The following is a 20,100-nucleotide window of genomic DNA, read 5'->3' as shown; positions in this document are numbered from 1 at the left end:
GAATTGGAGGGAGCATGTGACAATTTTGTTGCTACGAACTTGCTTCTCAGTTGTTCTATTATATTGAGTTGGAATTAATTTTAATGGTGCATCCTAGGGATGACCCTGAACCTAGTGGTTATGCAAGCTCTTAAGAATTTCTATTTTCTCTTGAATGCTCTAATTTTGGGTAGGTTTTTTGGTTGGAGATTGGGCACTACTTTGGAATGCTTTTGTTGTTCGTAGTTTATATCTTTGTATGGCCCTTGATACTATCTAGTGGCTTCTTGATGTATTTCTTAATCTTACTTTTTGGGTCAAGAAGATGGCTCTCTAGATAGGGGCCTTGGGAATGTTTTTTCTTGGCTTCTCCTTGCATGGGTACAAGTTTAAATTTTTCCTGTAAATTTTCTTTAATATTAATTAGAAAAAAGACCCTATATAACTCAATACCGTTTTCCTTCTCTTTTTTTGCATTTGAAGGTTCAAGAACATGTTATAGGTTCAATCTGAAGATATAGAAGTGTTCAAGGCCCAAAACGAGAGTCTTTGTAAATTTCATTAGAAAATAGATGGGCATTGATTACTAGAACCTCTATCTACTTGGAGTAGGGCACCTAGTTCCTTTGTCCACCTAGACTAGGGTGCCTAATCCCATAGTCTAGGTGTTTCAACATAAGGTTTGACTAGAAGGTGGCTTAAAGGTTTTTTAGACAAGATAGACTCGTGTCTTGCACTTGAAGAGCTTTCAAGAATAGGGTGTTGATGTAGAGTGATTTTTCTCTCACCGGTTTGTGCTACCCTACCTATGTATCTCCTCCAAGCTACACAAGAACCATCCAATGATTCTACACCTCACACCCTCCAAGGGTCTGCAAGACTTACCCTCTTTGGCCTTCCCAAGGTCCTTAGGCTAGGATAAACACTTGTTGTTTTGTGAGTTCCATTTTCTTGGTTAGGAGACCTTGTTTTCCCACTCCCTTTCACACTCAACCAAAGAGTTCAACCCCTCTACCAAAGGATCTTCATTCCCCACACTACACACATTAGGATGGATGATTTTGGAAGGATTCCCAACCCTATTCCTTACTCTAGAGCTTTGACACTTACCGGTTTGGTGTTTTACAAACAAACTGCACTTTTAGGCCTATTTGGAGACCTAATTTCAGTAGCCCTGTCAATGAGGTATTATGCATTTATCTACTAAACTTCCTTAACAACCCTATGAACTCTTTTACATTCCAGACACCCTTTTGGGGTTAACTTACAATATCTCAAAACCAGAGGTGTGTTTTGCCATTAACATATCTAACCCTTACCGGTTAATTAGGCCTAATTGCCCCTTCCCAGACCTAGAAAGTATGGATTGGTCAAAACTCCTTCACCAGTCTGATTGCCTTTGTGAAGTGATGTTGATTGAATTTTTGTACCTCCACATGGTATTCCAATCCAATCGTACTTCACCTCCACCCACCAGATTCACCCAATTAGGGCATGTTATCCATGATTCCTAGTGCTTGCCAACTCAACGTGCCAAGCCTAGGGTATGGTGGCACATCTTTGGTTCAACTTCCCCTATCTCAAAACCAAAAAGAAAACATAGTATACATAGCAACCTAACATTCCACAAGGTTTCAAAGAAGATATCCACCCTGGGACATTAGGTTGGAGCCATTTTACTCTCAAATCCCTGGTTTTTAGGGCCTTTGAACCTGCCTGCAACAAAATGAAGATTATTCACAAACTACAACACTTCAAGATTCCAAATCAAAAAAAAATGAAGGTAAGACACCAGTTTAACAATCCATGACCCTATTTTGGAAGTGTCAATTCGTATAGGCTGTACAAACTTTCAAAGAACAACAAAAACTCGAAAGAACACACCAAATGGGAAACCAAAACTTGTATATTTGCTTCAGTCCTTCAACAACAACAACAACAACCATTTATCATCGGTCTTTCCAAGCCTTACACTGGCCTTTGAGTAGTTACACACACTCATAAGCAACTAGTCATTGGTGTATGAAAACGTTGCAAAGTTGTTATGAGCAACTTTTGCAATTTGTTGCATAGGTGAGCAAATTTGCTCAAACCCAAACTTGGTCACTTTCAAATGACTCATATGACCTTAATAATCTCAAAACAACATCAACCAACCTACATTACTCACAAACAACTTATCCTATTAAGTGCTCTACCTGGCACCCTTAAGAGCTCGCAAGCCAACATTGGTCAAACAAAGACTCTTAGGGCCATTACATTCATTTGAGCACACACTTAATGGCCTCTTGGCCTTATTACAAAACTAAAAACATGATTCCAACATCCTGGAAACAAAGTTACCAAAATTTTCTAAGTGCCCCTACACCAGGTACCCAACTATAGTGTCTAGGTAGTTTGAGCTTAGATTTTTATCATAGGTTCCTCTCTGTATCCCCTTTCCTATTCTATATATCTCAATTCATTTCTAGATTTGCATTTGTCTACTTGTGTTGTGCATTGACAATTTTGCACTATTTAGCCTAGTTCTTTACATCTATCTTATTCAATCAATGAAATAAAAAAGAGAACAATCAACCATTATGCTTAGCTCCCACAAGGATTTGTAGTTGGTCCTATTGGTTGTTCTCCAATTTAATTGGTGGGATTTGGTTTGATTCCTAATTTGCATGTTTAGACTAGTGAACCCCATTTCCACTCCATTATAAGAGGAAAGCATCCTCGTGTGGGAGGATTGCCTTCCCATACTTTGTATAATCAAGGCCATTGACAAAGATAAGCTAATCAAGGAAGAATTACTAGATATGTCCAATAGAAGGATGCCCTATAAATGGATAAAATCTATCAAGATAGTAATCATGACATACAAGAATGCCAAGGATGGAATAAAAGAGAACTATGAAGTTTCTAATATAATTTTGTAGAGAGTGGAAGAGTGTGTATCTTCACTCTCATGCATATTCTAGGAGATAGAAGCCAAATTGGGAGATGTTGAAGACAATGTGTAGGAATTAAAGGTAGTTTATATAAAAAATGCACTAAGGATAGCATTGATCATATGACGGTAATCAAAAAGGAATTGGGGAATATGCAAGCAAAACTTCCCTAGTTTGAATATATGAATAAAATGTTAAGGAAATTTGGGAAGAGTTAGTCAGTCAAGCTCAAATATACTAAAACTATAGACTTGGAGGAATTAAATGCAGTTATCAAATCCTTCAATGATGCATTCACAGAGGTCATGACTCACTTGCAGTAGCTATCAAGTTACATGTTTTCAGTAATAAACAAAGTCTTGTAGGTTGTTAAAAACTCTAAAAATAGCACAAGTGTTCAAGTCACACTTGGCTCTTGCTTACATAGATTGAAAAAATCTAGTAGTTTGGGCTCAAATTTCTCTTTAAAAAGTTACACAAGGAGATCCTGCACTTTAGCTTTAGTCATTGTCATTAAAATAGGGCCACGTTTTGATAATTTTGATAGAAAATAAAGTTGCATACCTCTTGCATGAGAAATAATGTCAATTAACACCAGTTAGAAATTAGATCTAGTTTAGCTTATTTCAATTTTTATTCTAGTTAAGTTCATAAACTTTCGATAATTGTGCCATTAAGCCCTAGCTATGGGTTCACATTTTGAGTTACAAAATCCATATAAACTTTTTTTTTTACACTATTAGGGTTTTAAAAAGTTGCTATGTTGATACTATACTTCAATTTTATTGTTAAATTTTCTATTGAATGTCGTGAATTTTTATTTAAAAACAGTTTCAAAACATTTTGTAATTCTCCAAACAATTCCACTTTGATATTGGCAATTTCATGTTTGTTTTGTTCTATCTTATAACCTAGTTGAATCTTACTTCAAACGCATTTAATGGGAATTCATCTCACATGTGTGCATGTGTATGGCCTTGTTATATTTAATGAATTATAAAAATTATAAATTTGTGTAACTCTTCTTTGATGACTGTGTTATGTATGTATGAATTGTAGATTTCTAGTTTATGCATCTGTAGTTTATGAGATTCATCTTAATCATCTATTGCAACAAATGAATGTGATGGTTATCATTGTCAATATGGTTTAAGATTTGATTCATTCATCTCTTGTAACACCATCTCTTTTGTTATTTCTTTCATATTCCATGTTAGAGTAAAAGCATTTCATTTCTTAGATTCATTGTTGCTGATGTTTTAATTGAAAATCCCCAAAAATAATCGTCATCTAAGAGAGAAAGATTTTATAATGAATTTCCAAATCCAACTGAAAATTAGGTGTAACTAGCAAATGCCATTTGCATAAAAAATCATATGTTCCAATTGACTTATTTCACATGGCTATGACCTAGCCACAAGTAACCTTGAAGTGAACTCTTACTTTTCAAGAGAGGAGATTTGTCCTTAAATTTCATGTTGTTGTCCATGCTAATACCATGGTCAATAGAATTGGTACTAGAAGGAAGGCACACTTAACATAATCAAGTTAAAAAATATATTGTCTTTCTCTCTTGAGTAGGAGTATCCTATGATTGACTCCAAAAAAAAGGAGAGTTCATAGAAATCTGTCATCACCATAAACCAAGGAGTGACAAAGGAAAATCTAAAGGTCAGACATCATCTGCACCTCTGGTTCAACCAGACCATCAAATCCTGATCACTCCTGGGAACCCAACTCAAGCCACACTGAACATTGCTTAGCTAAATGTCCCAATGGATTTATTTATGAACGATGAGAACTCACCATTCAACTTAAAACATCCCATACATGAATTGCCTAAAAATACTAAAAATATTTGTCCCAAATTCATATACAAAGAGTCCCTAACTGTTGAGGAACATATGAAAATAGTCAAAGAAATCTATAACCATAAAGAGATTGCCCACCAAGATGTATTATGCAGATTTGTTCCTTACTCTTTGGGTGTGTTTGCTTATACTTGGTACCTAAACTTGCCCCATGGTTTACTTACTTCATGAAAAGATCTGCAAGGCAAATTCTTAGGCAGATTTAAGATTTACATTAATCTAACTCTTTTATATCATCAATTTGTCACGAGTAATAAAGAATCAAATGATCTAGTGACAATCATTAACCATCGATTCCACAAAATGTTCAAGAAGCTAGTCATACAATATATCATGCTAGAGACATCTATAATCTATGTATATTTTAGAGCCTTGGATCCAATTAATTCACTATTTATAAAAAAAAATTCCAAAGCCAACATATAGTACTTTGCAATAGGTGTACAAACAAGTCGTGACTATTACTCAACAAATGGATCCATAAGGTGAAGGTAACTTTAGAGCTATAGAATCATTTGGTGTTCCCAGAATAAGAAATTAAATTCTAGTAATCAACAATACCATATCAAACCATACACCATTATTGATCTCCATACCATCTGCTCAATCAACACCTCCACCAATGATCACATATCCAAGTCACGAGCTACCTAAAGATACATTTTTCAACAATAAATCAATCATGATAAATAGAAAGGAATGTAGTTATCCTCTAAACTAAAAGAAGTCAAGAAGACACTCTCTCAAGTGAGAAGTGACCTAACCAAGTTGAGGTTGACTCCTAGTTCAAACCAACAACAAAGTGCTTACAACTCTAGACCTAGTTCATCCTATCTCTCTCCAAGATATAACTTGAACAATCAAAACCTTGGGAATAAAATTTTTAGACAATGATGACCAAATAGAAAGTGGAGTACTAGGCTAAAAATGGGAGCATTCCACACAAATGGGAAAACACTAAAATGTGTGAATTTTCTTATGTAAATCTTGAAACAAAGGTGTAGGTTCCATGAAAAATTTCATTAGTTAGAAGTCAATTGTATGGAAATGCAAAAGGCTTTAGTAATTAGGTAGCCCAATCAAAAAACTTCTTCAAAACCTATGAATGTAATGATGTTGGACTTCTATGTGTTCATGGGTGAGATGAGTCCAAGTCCTGGGTTTGAAGATGAAGAATATGTATTTTCTTTCCAAAAGGATAATGAACTAGAGTATGCAGAAGTGTGGGCTTTTTAGAAGTCAAATAGAAACAATGATAACTTGAGGAGTTGAAAAGAACCTTTAACAGATGGCATTCCACTAGGAGCTAACTTGGCATCACCTGATCCTCATGCTAGTAAAAATCCCACACCACCAAAGGAACCCATTGGAAATTATTCTAACCAAGAATTCACTTCAACTATCAGAGCAAGAGTTGTAGCACATGAGAAGTACAGTGTGGTTGAGGAATTAAAAATAATGAAGGCAAATATGTCAATGTATTACGTGTTGCAAAGTTGTCCTACATAAAGAGAGGATTTAATCAAATCCTTGGAACATCCAAAAGGAAACACGACTATTGCCACACAATGTGGGAATACTTTAAGCATCAATGTAGCTAAAGCAATACGAATGATCTTAAAAAATAACACAAAACTACCCCTATTTTTGTTGAGTCTATGAATGTTTTGTAAAATCTTGCACAATTGTTTGATAGATTCTAGAACTTCAAGTAATGTGATGTCATATTCAATTTGTCAAAAATTAGGATTGACCCCGTATAATTCCAACTAAGTTGTTATCCAAGTCAATAAATCAATAAGTGAAAGTGATTGGAGTCTTGAAGAATGTCAATATTCAACTTGTGGAAAACCCAAGAATACAAGAATACATTGATATCCATATGGTGGGTATCATCAAGTTATATGAAATGTTGTTGAGTCAAGAATGGACAAAGCATTTGATGGGATGAATTTCAACCGATTTTAATTAGTTATGGCTACCATGGAAGGGATTCAGTAATTTGATCAAAATAGATGCAGATCCCAAGCTCAAACACATGATTATGGAGTATAATGCTCTGAATGATAGAGCCTTTCTAAATATAGATATGGGTGTATATAAGCTGGATTAGATTTCAAAATTTGGTCACAAGGACGGTAATAATTCAAAAGGTAGTCTAGTCATGGGCTTGCAAGAGTTTAATCCTTGAGATGAAGCCTTGAAAGAATTAATGAGAAATAATCTAAGGCGCCTTGGATGATCAATAGATCCTTCCATCTTATTACTCCTTAGATGTTGTCACATACACCATCATGAATATTATAAGTTAACACATGTGCAACTTGCCAAGATGTCTTGGCAAGAGTAAAGACTCAATTATCTCAAGATGAGTGTGAAGAACATATTCACACACAGGAGTTAAGAGAACCAACCACAACGATTGAATAGGTTATGTATAAAGAAGGTCCAAAAGACTCCAACCTTGATTGAACCAAGCAATGAACAACTTGAGATACAACCTCAAAAGGAAGTCATGGTTGATTCCAACCAATTTAATAAGCCCAAAAGAGAAGGACCATAGTCCTAGTACACCAAGAAAAAAGAAAAATTCAAATCCTAAAGTGATAAGGATGAAGGGATATGGAGGCTATGGTTCGATGAATCTAAAATTAGACAAGGTTGGTTGGGGAGGAACTGATTAACCACGAGGGAAAATATTTTTTTGTTGCTTATAGACTCCATTTCACTTGCACAAACAACATGACGGATTACGAGGCCCTGATACATGGTCCCCTAGTTGCACATAAGAAAAGGGTAAAATTATTGTTTGTAGGAGATTGTGGACTGGTCATAAGGCCAATAAGAAGCCAATATGCTTGCCATGACAAGTAGTTGGGTACATTCCAAAACTATGTGGGATTTGACTAAATATTTTGATTCTTTCAACATCAAATAAATCCCACACCAAAAGAATAGTGTGGTTGATTCATTGGAAATATCGACTAGTTCCGTAGAGCCTATGGAAGACTCAAACTAGTACTATCAACTAGTTCTCATAGTGCTTGACAATGTAACAAGATTTCAAGTCTTTAATGATGATCAAAACATCTTATAATTCATCATGTGAAGTGACATATTCAAGGCTCAAGTGATAGATGATGAAGAACACAAGCCTGAAAAATTAGAAGTTGAAGGGATAATGAACACCATTCCCAAAGGAATCATCACCCTGGAATGAATATTCAACCATGAAAAAGTTGCCCAAAATCATACTTTCCTAGCAACATAATAGCCTAGTTATCCTTGTCTCCATGCTTGGGGGGCAAGGACAGTGTTTAAATCTTATCTCTTCTTAAGGATTCACTTTTTCTTTAGTGAACATCTTTTATATATAAAAAAATTGTTGTATAAAATTTTTTGTCCTTTATATGGATTTTACTTTTTCTTGTAGGTGTACATCCTTGGTTTAGGACCTTTTCCTTGCTTTAAAGTGTTTTTTTTCTAAATGATTTCTCGTTGTTGTTGAAAAGTGCATCCTTATTTTCCTTTCCTCTCCTTAGTCAAAGATGATATTATTGTTAAAGATCTCCTCTTAGGAGGTAGATATCTTTGGATAAAGATTTCATCCTTCTTTCATCATGCATCCCTCAAAAGGATCCCCTTTACACCTATTGCAAGATATCTCTTCTACAACTATCTCTTAGTTGCTTCAAAAGAGCTATGCCCTCTTTTTAGCTTGGAATGTATGTACATTGTTTCTTAAAGGATATCTCCTTGGTGATGAAGGTGTTTACCCTTGTTGTGTTTTCTTTCTACCTTAAGACATCAATCTTGTCCTATGTTCACATCTTAAGGGGAGAATATATGCAGCCTCCTTGTTCCTTATTTTATTGTTGTATTTTGTAGGATTTCCTTACAAACAACATGCTTTGTTCAGTTATCCTTATTCTTGTATAAAATGAAATTTTGGAAGATCAAAACTATTGCAAAACCATAAAAGATCCAACTGCATAAAACTCTAGTTCTACAGTCAAAAATCCACCATACACGAATGAAGAACCTAAAACATGCAAATCACAACAAAATAGAAAGATTATACAATTCACATGCTTAGTAGGGTTTGATCTCCATTGTTTCCTAACTCCATTGATCTTGTTTGTTATATTTTCTCTCAGTTTTTTGTATTGTTCTCAACAGCTCAACAAAGAACAGATTGTGGTTGTAAAGTCGCTTGATCGCTTGAAAGCTTAATAGACACATTAGTTAGTTACGGTTGATAAGGATGAGAGTATCCTCTTATATAGAAGACACCTTAAGAAATGGATGGATAGGATTAAGAGTTGAAATGATAAATTGTCGGCTAGGATTAAAGGATAGGTAAGGAAAATAATAAAATATGAAAGGGGGTAGTTAAGGATAAAATGAAGAGCTAAATGACAAGTGTCATGGAGGGAAAAAGATAATGAATTAATTAAATAAATAAAGATTCATTTAATTAATGAGGAAATGGGACCAATTAAATAAATAAAATATTTATTTAATTTAGGGAAAGGATAATTTAAATAAATAAAAATATTTATTTAAATAAGAAAAGGCTAGAAAAGGATAAATTAATTAATTAAATAAATAAATAATCTATTTAATTTATATAAGGCTTAGGATAAAATAATAAAATAAATAAAAATATTTATTTAATTAGGCTAGGACAATTTTAGGTGTCTACATTTTGACCCTCTTTGAGACAATCCAGCTTGTCGCATTGGCTCAAAGAAGATAAGATGAACTGATACAAAGTTCCCCTAGGACGGTAGTGATATGAAAACTACAAAAAAGATGCAGGAAATCTCTCGAAACAAAAGAAAGGCTAGAAAGGTTAAGGATAGGGTGACAAGGTCACGCAAGTGAAAAACTAACTCAAAAGGGATCAATGGGTAGCAAGAGACTGACACAGTGAACTAGGGTTACAAAGCCTATATGTATAGGCCATGAGGGAGAAAATCCTCATTTGCATCCACAACAGTTAGAGAGCACAAAGCACTTAGAGAGTTTAGAGAGCAGTTAGCAATCGGGAGATCATGGTAGTCAAATTACATCGATTCAATAGCGTCTAACGATTCAAGTGGCCAATAGACATGGGCGAGCTAGTATGTACTCGAACCTTGCTCAGTCATTTTGCATTTATGACACATTAGGCTAGATAGGTAGGTTTAGCAAAAATGTGAAATTAGTACTTAGGTGCAAAAACACGTCTGTGTTATGAAAGGGCACATTTGCAATGCGCAAGCATGTCTAGGTCATGTATGCACACATCTACAAATGAAATCGTGTATGCATAATGTTTGTGCGCGTATGTGTCTTAGGGTCGTGTCTATGTTCTAAATCCACATCGAGGCAAAGGGGTGCATGTGTGCATAACAATGTCACGTCTACATTATGAAAATGTGTTCAAGTAAGGTAAAACCATGTCTATATAATTAAGACACGCCTATGATAAATAAAATTGCGCCTATGTCCATGAAGGTAAAAAATGACTTACGTGGTCGACATTCTCTGTCAATTAGACAAGTTGTTGAGAGGATACACTTAGAAAGGTGGCCCAGCTAGCACAAGATAGGATTAGGGTTGGAATCAGCAACCATGTGATAGACATGCATTGCCAATTAGATAAATTGTTGAGAGGATGCACTCAAACAGGTGCCCCCTAGGCAAGTAAGATGCTAAGATGATAGCGGCCAAGTCATCGAATTGATAAAATTGGACGAGTGCTCTAGCAAAATAAGGCAATGTGATAAACATATACACTAGGATGCAACACCATGTGATAAACATAAGCACTAGGATAGAGCCCGATGAGTGGTACCATGTGATAAACATAAGTACCACTGGGTTGGGATAGGATAAGCACAACTATGTGATAGATATGAGTACTAGTAGAATTGACACAACTAATTTTATTGATTATAGGAGTATCTAGGATAGATACAATAACGAGAGAGATTCCCAGTGACACAATAGCTACGACCAAACATGATTGTTGAGGATCATGTGGCAATCGAGGCCATGGGGTTGAAACACATTATATACATGCCTGAGATCTGGGCGAATACAGGGTTACCGACTACTTTGGTAGAGAGATTGTACTTTGAGACCTACTCATTTCATTTGTTGACGAGTGAGATGTTTGTCACTTTAGAGGATGTTTACCAGATTCTGAGGATTCATATCACCAAGGGGTTAGTGGTCTATGATCGAGAAGGAGATGTAGATGCCTTACAATGAGTCTTTATAGACGTAGAGACAGAGATAAGGGGAGGACACTTGAGCTGGGAGGTTATGCACTCCAGTAGACAAACATTGGTTACAGTGGTGGGAGGGGTGATTAGTGGGTTCTTGTGTCCTAACAGGGCTACTCGCGGACTAGTTGTTGGATAGGGGAGAGCACTAGAGATGCTCTTGACAGAGAGGACCAGGTTTGCTTGAGGACAATGTGTACTAGTGCACTTATACCATGAGTTGTATCAGTTTGTATACCTCAGTGCCTCCAGTCTTGGGTGTGGAATGACATTACTACAGGTGTGGGTTTACAAGCATATAGCAATTACTAGGCCTATCCATTTTAGATTCATGGCTCACAAGAAGGCTTATGTACATATGTATGGCATGATCACTTCCCATCCATAGATTGGGAAGTTAGAGTACTGAAGGAGAGTCAAAGAAAAAACATTGACAACGTCATATGGAGGCCATACTTAGATTGTGAGGCGTGGATAAAGGATGACAAGGAGTTGCCTTTTTGTTTCCACAATAGGTATCTTATTGGGAGGATTGCATACATTTTGGATAAACACTTATCGGACGGGGTATCCAGGCAGTTTGGCAAGGTACAATAGGTTAGTCAACTCAGGCTCAATACCCTTAGTATTTAAACTTTGGGAAGTCATTAGTCTAAAGCTTCTTCTCATCGGGATATTGGATTTGGGGCAAAGGTTAATGAAACTCATACACAAATAGGGAAAACCAAATGAAATATATTTGTACTCACAATGCCTCTCATACAATTGATAATGTAAGCAAAAAACTTGAACAATAAATTTTGCAATAGAATGATTAGTTAATCACTTAATTAAGCAAAATACACTATATAAATGATAGATTTGAACAATGAATGCTTCTAAATATAAAAAAAATATGCAACAACAATCATATCTGAGCATATATATATACATATCAAGTTCACCAAACAATGTTATAGGAAAAATGAGGGTTCACTAGTCTAAATATATAAGCTAGGAATCAAACTCAAATTCAACAAATTACATTAAGGTGAATACGATCCAATAAGCTCAACCTCAAACCTATTGGGAAGGGTTGGGCACAAACTAAATTTTACTCACATTATTTGAGTTGAAAGTTGTAATTGGATATGAAATGATATAAATGCAAGAAGTAGGGTTACTGATGTAAAATTGGCAATGATTAGCATAAACAAATAATTTTACAATAGATATGCAGACATCAAGTATAGATCTAGAAATGGGAAGTAGAGAGGAACTTGTATTTGAAAATTGTGCTAAAAGATGCAAGTCAATGTTGCTAGGTGAAGGTGTCAGATGTAGATATTAGAAGCACTTTTAGAATTAGGATGTTGCCATGTGTATCTCCCTAAAATTTTATCAAAAAAGTATCAGTTACTATTGCTAGGCAACCTTAACCCAAGTTTTTCACTTCCTTAAAATCTAGTTTTGTGTATCTCAATCTACTCTTTTTGGATATGTATTCATCCTCTCTAGAATTTCTCACTTGCACACATAAGAGGGGAACATGTTGTTGGGTTGATAGGGGTTTGCCTAGGTCAAACCTCGGGTTTGGAATTAACCTTTATGATGAATTGAAATAGAGAAGTGTTGAATTTGGAAATATAATGTTGAATTGAAATGTTATACCTTCTTTATCAATCTCCTTTTCCTTAAAGCCTTCATAAAAGGTTGATGTTGTCATGTAGGAATTCATGGATGTCTTCATAAGAACTTGATCATGGATGCCATCTTGGATGCTTCAAATTTGAATACTTTACCTCTCCTTAAATGCTCTATTAATGATGCTTGATTGCTTGCTCACTTCAATTTGAATTACACTTGAGGATTTGAATTGGAAAACTTGTGGAGAGATATTTCAAATGAGGGGATAAGACTTTCTTTTATACCTAACCTCATGAAACGTATTGAAAATCACAAAGAAGGCCAACATCGGAAATCATTTCTTGCTCATTTTGTTTAAATTGTTAGAGGGTTAAAAAATGAGCCCTTCTCGACTAGGCAAGGTTGCTAGGTACCCTTGACTAGTCCATCTAGGTTGAAAAAAGGTCTAGGAATTAAAGTAGAAGACGAGGATCACATATTTGGCACCGGTGTGATAGCCAAAATTAAGGCATAGAAGGCAAAACGCTTAAGTGAGGCCCAAGTGAGTATGATATTGTATAAAAATATAATTTATGAAACTACAACTAGGTCAATGGAGTTGTGTTCAATGGCAAGGCCATAAGGTTCTCAAGATGGAGATCAATGTTCAAATCCCCAATGTGACATCTTAAGATGGAAATCCAAGTGGTGGCTTTGGAATTCCATTATGGCTTCTTAGTTTAAAAAAGGTGTTTAAGTGTATCTAAGTTGAATATGTTTAAGGGAATGGGGTCCTCTTTGTGACCTCCACAAGTGTGGGGAAAATCTAAATAATCCCTTCTTACTAATAAAAAAATTGACTATCTTCTGACATGTAGTGTTGCGGTTTAAACATTTCATTGGTGAAGCAGCCACCAAGGTTCAAATCCCTGCTGGGCCATTGTGCTCGCAAGGCCTTGTGCCTTCACTGGGCCATTGTGCTCGCGGATTTGAGCAAGTGAAGTGTGGGGATGAGGTCCCCCGTTTGTGGCCTCAGCGATTCATAGCTCCGGGTCAAAAAGCGTTCACGTGGAGCCAGAGGGCGTGTCGTGTCAGCATCACCAGTCATGTTAAAATGTTTTCCATGCATAGTTTTAAAAAATAAAAATAAAAAAAAATTGACTTACTATAAGAGAAGGATGACAACTTAATTTTGTAAAACAAACAAATTTCAAATCCTATCTAAAAAAACCAAGAATTTAAGCAAAGTTATCCTAAACATAGCTAATCCACAAAAATGTTAATAAATAAAATATAGCTTATAAATTGTATCCCTATACAATTTTGTCCTTGCCCAGTCTTCACCTTGGCATTCGAGCCTTCGGTGCTCAATGTCTGCTTTGAAGGTACTCGTACCATCTTGAAATTTGCATTTTCAATACATGACCCAACTCTTGTATCATTTTGAGTGTTGATTGACAAAACCAAGATTTTTCGGGTGCCCTAGTCCAAGATCACGACCAAAGTGCCCTGACCACCCCAGTCCTCCCAATCATGACCCAAAGTGGGACCTTACAATGCACTTGTTGCGAGCAAGAAATTTGGCTTTACGTCGACTTGCTCCAAAAATTCAAACATTTAATGCATGGTTAGGTATAAAAGGAATCCTAACCCCCTCATTTGGTAACTAGAAAAGAGAAATAAAATCATAAGTATGTTATCAATTGCACTCTAGCAAGATCAATTCAAGTCTATATGAGCAAGCATTCAAGTATCCATCAAGCATTGAAGGAGAAGGTCAAGATCAAGCATTCATGTTTAAGCATCCATGATCAACCTTCTATGAAGATATTATACATTACATCCTAAACCTTTGCATGAAGATTTAAGCAAAATTCATTAAGGTATCAAGTTCAAGAATTTTCAAATTAGATCTAGCCTCTCCCTCAAAAGGAGAGCATTCTATGTCAATTCAATTTGATTTCAATTATCAATTCAATTCAAGGTTAACTCCAAAACTGAGGTTTGACCTAAGACAAACCCCCATCAACCAAACCTATTTCCTTCTTTCTGTGTGCAGGGAATTGTCTCGGGAGCTACGGGCAAGGAATCCAATAGAGTGGATGACGAAAATCAACCTCGGCTTTTTAAGGCGCAAAAAGTGGAGGACAAAGACCATTGGCTCCCCTCGATCTTGAGATTTTTTATGACCTTCTGACAATGGATTTTGAGTGTAATCCTGATCTGAAAAACATCTAGTCTATCTACCCTCAATATTTGGAGGACTAGGGCGACCTCCTCCCCTCGGTCTCGAAAATTTTGATCGAGCTTTCAGTCACAAGTTTTATTCTATTTTCTCTCCTTAGATCTAGGTTTACATCTCTGTATGATATTTGGAACATTTTGTTATTATTGTTTTATGTCAATTTCCCATTGTTTGTCCTAGATCTAGCATTGCAAGTCAACCCTAATTGCAATTCAATTTCAACTCTAACAATGGGAGAATTAACTTGATCTAAATTCAAACCTTTTAGGGTTGGATCAATCAAGTTAAATTCCCTTCACTTAATGTTTTGTGGTGATCCCATAAATATTAGTGGCTTTGTTCAATGTTGCTTCTGGGTTAGATTGTGTGAATTTTTTTGCATCAACGTTTCAAATCACACTGCATGATCCATCATCAAGATGAAGAATGCTAGAGGAGAAGAAATGGATATTGTTACAGACCAGGAGATTAAAAAGAATATTCATTTCTTCTCCTGTAGCATTCTTCATTCTAATGATGGATTACGTAGTGTGATTCAAAATGTTGATGCAAAAATTTTCACACAATCTAACCTAGAAGCAACATTAAATAGAACTATGGATTGTGCAAACCTAATGTCATTAATTAGTGGCTTTATCAATTAATGTGTTGAAACCCTAATTTCCAACACATTACAACAAATATGTTCCAATTTCCATGAGGGGCCCTTTTAACAATTTCTATAATTTCAACATGATGTTAACCTAGAGGAATGTCCAAGTTTCCCTTAGTTGTTTATGGTATCCCCAAATCTAGTACATTTTATTCCTATATTTACTTTTTATTTGGAAACTCTCCACTTTCCATGAGGGGTCCCTTTAGCAATTATTATAATTTCAAAATGATGTTGGCCTCGAGGAATGTCCAAGTTTCCCCTAGTTATTTTTGTTATCCCCAAAGTAGTGTGTCTTAGCCTTAAATTTACTCTTTTATGTGGATAATATGTCTTCTCCTAGGCAATTAGAGTCTTATTCTATTGTAGAAAATGATGTGTTTTGGTTTGATTTTGCAAAAAAAGTATCAATAGTCATGAGCTTATTCAGCATGCATCCTATGTGGTACATTTATTACACATTTCTTTCATTTTGATATTTTGCATGACTAGTATATGAGTAAGATTTTCGTCTATGAAATTGTATATTGCATTGTGTATATTATATTCTTAAACACACTCCACAAATAAGTCTACTCTCTTCCCTTAATCCAAAAGGAGTATGCAAACACAATATTTATTGTAAAACCTAAGTTGTCCTCATGGCTTGTAGTAATTGTGGAGCTACTTTTGAGGGCTACAATACACCAAAGCACTTCTCATATGCTCTAGGAAACACATAACCATATCCACTTTCTAGCAAATGTTGCACATGTTCCAACAACAACATAGACTTTGTGGACATAAGAACTTATGTTGAAAACATGTCCTAATAAAACAACATACAATTTTTACCACAACGCCAACAAGGTTCAATAAAACTTGTAGGAAAACCACATGTAATTCACAAACCTACTTATTGTATCATCATGAGCATCATAATGCAATCTTCAAACAAAACAATTGATGTGGCAACCAAGGTGGCACCTATGAGGCTTGTAATATGTCAACCAAGTCATTACTCAACTCATCAAGAACATGTTAGAAATTGATTGTACTCGACAATTGTTGGGGCGTTGAGGAGGTAATCAAAGAAATGGTTCCACTTCTCAAGGAGACAATTCAGCTTCCCAATGACTTTTGGTCTTCATGGCATCAATATTTGTAAACTCTTTATGGCATAGTGATTTGAACATTCAATAGGAATTGATCCAAGAAAAGTATGGACAAACACACATCTTTCCCAAGGGTATGTGAAAACATATGATTGAACAACATATATTCTCTATTTAGCTCCATATCTCTCTGTCTCATTTCTCTTTAATTATGTTAATAAACATTGCATACATCATAACTCATCTAGATGATCAAATTGACACAAAACCCAACATATGGGTCAATACTGCACAAGCAACAAACCTTGTACCTAAAGAACTAAAGTGTGTATTCCTATCAGATGTGGGTGAATGGGCAACCACTGGAGTTCAACATTAACGATGATAAAAAATCTAATCTCTTTACAACTATGAGAGATTGAAGCTACCATGTCCCATCCTCAACCCTAGTCCTATAAACTGGGATGGTTCAATTCCTACAACACACAAGGTATAAAGTAACCCTCCAATGTTACCTTAGAGATTATCATTTTCAAGAAATAGTTTGAAAAGTGGTAAAATACTCTCTGATCATCCTTATATGCATAGTCATATGTGTATGTACCATGCAAACCATCACGTTATAGTTGTGACAAAGGCAACACGAAGTACTAGATTCTAAAAGTGAATTCATGCTAAACACCTACTACAGCTCTAAAGAAGGTTGTTCCATAAATCTATGCACACTCAACATTCCACATCTCACCTCCACTTAAAGAACATACTATTGCAACAAAGACATCAAATTATGGAACTTGTGTTTACCCAAAATTGTTCTATGCCTTACAAAGTTGTTAAAATGGGTCAATTCCCATTTAAAGCCAAAGCTATACACGTGTCCTAGACTCAACATAATCAAGACTACTGCTTCACAAGGAAGGGCAATTGATCCAAGAGGATTTGCCAAACAAGGTACTTAAGGTTACACCTAAGTAATATTCATGTGGAGCTACTTTTTATGTATGTAGCACCCCAAAACATCTATACAAAACATAAAGACCAATATCAACTCTCCAATGAAAGCTACACATACTCTAGCACTAACACAACACATTTTGCAGACTTCTACAACAAAGAGGCCTTAACCAAACAACCTTGAATTTCTACCTTAGTTCCAATAGGGTCCAATATACGTTTTTGACAAGACCGCAATGTCCAGTTCAAACCCCATTCATTGCATCACATAAGTATCCATTTGTAGTCTTTTGGTCAAATGACAGAAGCAACTTTCAAAGGTGGCACCAATGAGGCTTGTGGTACGCCACGTAATTTGCAGCCACATCAAGAACATGGTAGCAACCAATAGCACTTCACAACCATCGAGGCAATGAGATGCTAATCCAATAAACAATTCAACTTCCCAACAACTTTTAATCTTCATTAAATGAATCTTTACAAGCCATATATACATATATCTATAACATTGTTTACAAATTTACAAGAACTTATTCGAGCAGAAGATGAACAACCATACACCTTTCCTAGTGTAAATTAGGAAATTGAGAAAACATCAAAGCAATATCAAATTAGGACAAATCACAAAACCTAAAACTGCAATGAAATAATCCTAATCCAATCAATGAAAACATAAAGACAAGATATTCAAATTGCATGAAATCAAAGCAACCCAATGCAGATATCTCCTTCATGTGGCTCCATTGTTCTTCTTTCACCTTCAAATTTGATGTTGATCTCACCTACAAGTGAAAAATGCAAGTAGAAAGCAAGTTGAAAGATGAAATTTGCAGCATAAGGCTACTCGAAAATGTGATTGATTCTGAAAATGTGATTGATTCATCCTTTGATTGATGAAACTCATCCAATTTATAGACAAATTGGAGAGAGAACAAGATTAGCATGAAGATATTTGAAAGGAAATTCAAATCAAGAATGGCAACATTATGACAAATGACAAGTTGCTATGCAAGGAGTATGACAAATTATGACAAGTTGCTATGCAAAATGCATGACAAATTATGACAAGATTGAAATAGAAATAGAAATTAGAAATTAGGAGAAATTAGCAAATTAGAAAATTGAAGAAAAAGATGAAATAGAAATTAGGTGAATTAATTAATAGGTTTTCATCTATTAATTAATTCATGAAAGAGACCTAGGACTAAATAAATAGATTTATTTAACCCACAAAGAATAAGAAAAGGATTAAATGGACAAATCATAAAACCCTAGAAATAAGAGGACAAGGAATTAGGTCAAGACAACAAGAAACTAATGCAGGTTCGATCATGATTCTGACTAACAATGGACCAATGTTGATAAATGATTAAAATTGGTTGACAAAAATCAATGACAAATTGACCAAGATTGACAAGGAGATCAAATTGATAGGCACCAATTGACGAGGAACAATGACTAATCGATCCAAATTGACATGATTGAAAAGGACGAGGATCGATGATGAATCGATCGCAAAATGACAAGATTGACAAGGACGAGGATCGATGACGAATCGATCGCAAAATGACGAGATTGCTAAGGACAAGGATCGATGACGTATCGATCGCAAAAATGACGTGACTGACAAGGACAAGGATCGATGACGAATCGATTGCAAAATGACGAGATTGCTAAGGACAAGGATCGATGACAAATCGATTGCAAAAATGACGAAAAATGACGAGATTGCTAAGGACAAGGATCGATGACGTATCGATTGCAAAAATGACGTGACTGACAAAGATCGACCAAAATCATGACTGAAGATTGCTATCGACAAGACCTAATTCAAAAGCGAGAAAAATGAAGAATGCAGAAGGACTCGATGCTCACAAATGATAAAAACCAAGTGCGCAACATAGAAAAAATGTCAATGCGACGCAAGAACACTAAAATAAGGCAATGCGCAAATGTTAAAGTATGACTCCGCAAGCGTTGACCATTTTTAGATGTCTACACCTAGTTTATGCCACATACAGAGCAAATAGTTGAAGAGAATAGATTCTCTATTTAGTCTCATATCTCTGAACTAGTTCAATTTAATTCTATTAAGAAGCTTCTGCATGTACCATAACATCTGAATTCTTAAGCCCAAGTTTCTAACTTTGGGCCCTAGATCATCCTTTCCTTATGGTATGGTAGAAAACTTAATATCCAATAAATAGGTACTAACATGCCTTTCTCCAACCTATCCCATCTCATCCCCTTCTCTCACACCTCAAACCCCTAAATATGGTATAGTGTATGACAAAACTAACATGACAATAGTTTGCTACAACACATAGTAGAACATCATTGATCTATGGTTGGTCTCATACACCACATCAATAATAATGTAATAATGACCTACTTGTTGTGACCTAATCACACATCATCTCATTCCAAATGGAGACCCCCCTACTTTTTAGGCCCTCTCAGTCTTTTGGTTTTGGTTTTGAGGATCTTTT

The sequence above is a fragment of the Cryptomeria japonica genome, chromosome 1 (genome assembly GCF_030272615.1).
Source record: "Cryptomeria japonica chromosome 1, Sugi_1.0, whole genome shotgun sequence".
In the NCBI taxonomy this organism is placed as follows: domain Eukaryota; kingdom Viridiplantae; phylum Streptophyta; class Pinopsida; order Cupressales; family Cupressaceae; genus Cryptomeria; species Cryptomeria japonica.
Note: the sequence above shows the minus strand (reverse complement) of the source record.